Source organism: Mustela erminea, chromosome 3 (genome assembly GCF_009829155.1).
Source record: "Mustela erminea isolate mMusErm1 chromosome 3, mMusErm1.Pri, whole genome shotgun sequence".
In the NCBI taxonomy this organism is placed as follows: Eukaryota; Metazoa; Chordata; class Mammalia; order Carnivora; family Mustelidae; genus Mustela; species Mustela erminea.
This window is the reverse complement of record NC_045616.1, coordinates 127,407,429-127,412,457: the sequence shown is the minus strand read 5'-3', so window position 1 is coordinate 127,412,457 and position 5,029 is coordinate 127,407,429. Positions and strand designations below refer to the sequence as shown.

The 5,029-nt window shown below is 40.5% G+C and overlaps 1 pseudogene; it reads left to right on the top strand.

Moving 5' to 3' along the window:
* The first annotated feature begins 828 nt into the window (after positions 1–828).
* Positions 829–1,642, top strand: LOC116587247 (annotated as a pseudogene).
* The last annotated feature ends 3,387 nt before the right edge of the window (positions 1,643–5,029 follow it).

Sequence of the window (5,029 nt, the reverse complement as noted above, 5' to 3'; positions counted from 1 at the left end):
GTTAGCAACCACTGATAATGCCTGGAGCCACTTATTTAGTATACACTGTAAAATGATGACATTCTATCTTATCTTCATTAACTTGCTGGAATACTGTAGAGGCATTTTCTCTCATCTACTAGTTGCTTAAAAAATGGTTCAGTTTAAATAGGAAAGGCAGGATACACGACTCTTTCCCTTGTTTATCAGTTTTCAAAATAATGAATTTGTTCATTAGCAACATGTAATGGAATCTAATTATTAGATTTATTATTTGACTTGCTATTAAATATGAATTTAAACCTGTATGGACTTTTCCAGTCCATTGCAATGTTATTGTTATTGATGGTAAGATTGTTCTCTCTTTGCTTGGTCGGAACCTCTTTCATTTGGCTCCTGAGTTCTTTTGACATGACCCTAACAGTATTTAAAATATTATCTGCTATCTGATATGACAAGATGTTTCAGTATCAACACATACATCACCTACATTTCCTGCCCCAAACCTACACTCAGTTATTTCTCCAAAGAGCTCTTTAGTAGGAAACCATATTTTTAAGTCTACAGTCTAGATGGTTCTCATTGCTATTAAGCAATGTTTCTGAACCTCTTCAATAGAAAGAGCTAGGGAAGAGTTTCTTTTTTAAGGTAACCTCATATCACAAATTTATGCTGATACTTTTTAATTCAAAGCCAGAACCACAGAGTATCTCCTTTTCCCTAGCTTTCCCCCAAATTCCAGTTCTCAATGACATCAGGAAGATTAGAAAGAGAATGTTTTACACTAAGTCATTTGCTTTACCCTATAATGCACACATGGACCTTTCAAATTAACAATACCAGAGCCGAGGGGACCCCGCAGTAGGGCTGCCAGTGTCCTGGAGGAGGACCTGAGGGCATCACTGAATCTGAAATGTTTAAATTGGATACAAAACAGTTTCAGCAATGCAGACAATTAAATGTGTTGTTCTGGGCGATGGCGCCGTTGGTAAAACACGTCTCCTGATATCTTACACAACAAACAGATTTCCATCTGAGTATTAACCGACTCCTTCTGACAGCGATGCAGTCACAGTAATGACTGGTGGACAGCCAGATTCTCTTGGACTTCCAATACTGCAGGGCAAGAGGATTCTGAGAGATTAGGACCCCTGAGTTATCCACAAACAGATGGATATCCAGTCTGTTTTTCAGGGGTCTCTCCTTCCTCTTTGAAAATGCGAAGGAAAAGTGGGTGCCAGAGATATAACTCACCATTGTCCAAACACTCCTTTCTTGCTTGTTGGGACCCAAACTGACCTCTACCACTGAGAAACTTGCCAAGAACAAACAGAAGCCTGTCACTGCAGGGGCTGCTGAAAAGTCCGCCGGTGGCCTGAAGGCAGTGGAGTACGTGGTCTGTTCTGCGCTCACCCAGAAAAGCAAAAAGAATGTATCGGACAAGGCAATATTGGCTGCCCTGGGGCTTCCGGAACCGCGGAAGAGCCGCAGCCGTGTGCTGCTGGGAACGGCTCTCCAGAGCCTTTCCTGCACAGCTGGTGTCGGCCTTGCGCTAAAAGCAATGTTCAATCAAACTCAAGAGGAAAGATTAAAATTCGTTTCCGCAGTCATGACAGATACCCTGCACCTACTCACGTGCGCTCGTGGGAGACAAGGTCCATAGGTATGATCCTCTTCTGCCTCTCAGGACTCGTTCCTTTGAATAATTGTGTCTTGGGAGAACAGCAAACAATTCTAGTTTTTGTTTGGTTGTTTCGGTTTTCCCCCCCGCCTCCCCTTAAAAGCAAAGCATGCTTGTGATGACTCTCTAACACACGAATTTGGGTCCTTGAAGCTGCTCCCAGCTCCATCCACTCTGAAGAATAAGCTGACACATTTAGGTTTGTTTTTGTTGTTGTTGTTGTTGTTGTTGTTGTTTTTTTCCTTCCTCCCTCTCTTCCTCCCTCCTTTCCATTCCTTCCTTCCTTCTTTCTTCCTTTTGATTTTTATTCACATATAATATATTATTTGTTTCAGGGGTACCGGATTCATGAGTCTTACACAATTCACAGCACTCACCATAGCACATACCCTCGCAATGTCCATCACTCAATCATCCATCCCTCCCACCCCCCTTCCCTTCCAGCAGCCCTCAGTTTGTTTCCTGAGACTAAGAGTCTCTTATGGTTTGTCTCCCTCTCTGATATTGTCTTGTTTCGTTTTCCCCTCCTTTCCCCTATAATCCTCTCTCTTGTTTCTCAAATTCCTCATATCAGTGAAATCATTTGATAATTCTCTTTCTCTGACTGACTTATCTCACTTAGCATAATCCCCTCTAGTTCCACCCATGTCATTCAAATGGCACCATTTTGTGTCTTTTTGATGGCTGCATAATATTCCATTGTAGATATGTACCACATTGTTTTTATCCATTCATCTTTAGATGGACATCTAGACTCCTTTCATAGTTTGGCTATTGTGGACATTGCTGCTATAAACATTCAGGTGCATGTGCTCCTTCGGATCACTACGTTTGTATCTTTAGGGTAAATACCCAGTAGTGCAATTGCTGGGTCATAGGGTAGCTCTATTTTCAACTTTTTGAGGAAGTTCCATACTGTTTTCCAGAGTGGCTGCACCAGCTTGCATTCCCACCAACAGTGTAGGAGGGTTCCCCTTTCTCTGCATCCTTGCCAACATCTGTCATTTCTGGACTTGTTAATTTTAGCCATTCTGACTGGTGTGAGGTGGTATCTCACTGTGGTTTTGATTTGTATTTCCCTGATGCCAAGTGATGTGGAGCACTTTTTCATGTGTCTGTTAGCCATTTGACTGTCTTCTTTGCAGAAATGTCTATTCATGTCTTCTGCCCATTTCTTGATTGGATTATTTGTTCTTTGGGTGTTGAGTTTGATATGTTCTTTATAGATTTTGGATACTAGCCCTTTATCTGACATGTCATTTGCAAATATCTTCTCTCATTCTGTCAGTTGTCTTTTGGTTTTGTCAACTGTTTCCTTTGCTGTGCAAAAGCTTTTTATCTGGATGAAGTCCCAATGGTTCATTTTTGCCATCGCTTCCCTGGCCTTTGGTAACTATTTATTTATTTATTTATTCATTCATTTTTTTGTGGGGCCAGGGAGGGTGTGTGAGGTTTGTTTTTATTTAGTCATGTTTTTAAAATTCATTAATCACTGGGCAGCCCTTAATTGGAAAAGGATGGATTGATTCCACATTCCACTTCCTAGATCCAGTTTAGAAAACTTGTTCTCTACCTGGTGCTCTTAAAAGGAATATAGCAGGGGCACCTGAGTGGCTCAGTGGGTTAAGACTCTGCCTTCGGCTCAGGTCATGATCCCAGCATCCTGGGATTGAGCCCCCGCATTGGGGGTCTCTGCTCAGCAGGGAGCCTGCCTCCCCCTCTCTCTGCCTGCCTCTCTGCCCACTTGTGATCTCTCTCTCTCTCTGTCAAATAAATAAATAAAATACTAAAAAAAAAAAAAGGAGTATAGCAAATGCCTCATTTAATAACCTACTCCTTTTTGAACTTTGCCTTTTCTCTCTACCCTTAAGTAGATCCAGTATTTGATGAAACTTGTGAATGTGGGTAGAAACTGTCTTGCCCTTCCTTTTTTCTCGGGTGCACTATATATGTGACTTTGACTTTCAGGAATGGTTTGCCATTTGCTAGCTTTTTTAAAAATTAATTTCTTTTTTAAAATATTTAATTTATTTATTTGACAGAGAGAGAGATCACAAGTAGGCAGAGAGGCAGGCAGAGAGAGAGGGAGGAAGCAGGCTCCCTGCTGAGCAGAGAGCCCGATACGGGGCTCTATCCCAGGACCCTGAGATCATAACCTGACCCAAAGGCAGAGGCTTTAACCTACTGAGCCACCCAGATGCCCCTTGAAATCAATTTCTGACTTTTTCACTGATAGATGAAGAAAAGTATTTCACCTTTTGAGATACACCAAATGAATTGAGTAAATAATTAAACACATTTTTTTCACTGTCAGTCATTGTCTTGTATGCTTAGCATAGATGTCTAGCTTAACAGCATGGGACATGGTGTTCCTAGAACACAGCTGAAGATCTGGTAAATTGAGAAAATGCAAGGGGTGGCACCAGAAGACAGATGTCTACAGAATGATACACATCCTCTTTTGAGTTGGGAGGGTGGAAACCTGCTTCATGAAGAAGATGGGGGTGGGGAGAACATTTAACAACAGGGACAGCAGTCAGAGGAATCCCCTTATCTCTGTTTTGTGTATGAGGAACCCTAGAGTAGCTAGTTAAGGCCCAGTCGTTTAATAAAAAGATCATGGAGTCTTATGAAGACTTCATAACTATGGGCTAGTAGGGATTTTATTTGCTTAGTTTGGTTGCAATTTCCAATTTTTAAAAAATGTTTAGGTAATCTTGTCCTCCTTCCCCAAATCCTGATTCTTGTAGTTTCATTGCTGTTGAACCAATGCTTTCTCATGGCTCTGTTCTTTGTACATGCATTCTTTTCACATGTATTAAACAAACAAAACCCCCTTAAGAATACTAACACCTCTCCAATAATAGTACTGCTGCAATGTTATTCTTTTAACCTTTTTGTTCTTGATGTATATGCCACTAAGGATGTATAGACATTTGCTCTGTCTTAAGATTACTTTGAATAGTTCATCTATTTGATTTTTATCAGCAGTTTGTTACATATTCAGGCTCATTTATTTTACCTTATTTTAATGTTTATAAATTAATTCATAAATGTAATTTTGTCTTGTATCTATGTACAACTTTCACATGGTTTCAAAGTTACATTTAGAAAACAAATTATTGTCAAAGTCATTCAGCCTGTCCCATCAGCGTCCCTGCTTCCTCTCCCTGTGGATAGCCATTTAAACAGTGTATGGTTTGTCATTCTATTGTTTATGTTCAGCACATAGTTGTAAATCTGTCCCGATGATCTTATGTGGAGCCAGACTAGAGAGCCTTTACTGTAGAAAATAATGAGCTAGAATGTTTTTTCATCTTATAGAGCTAGGACTTTGTACAACATTTTTAAGGCTGCGTTTCCTGCATC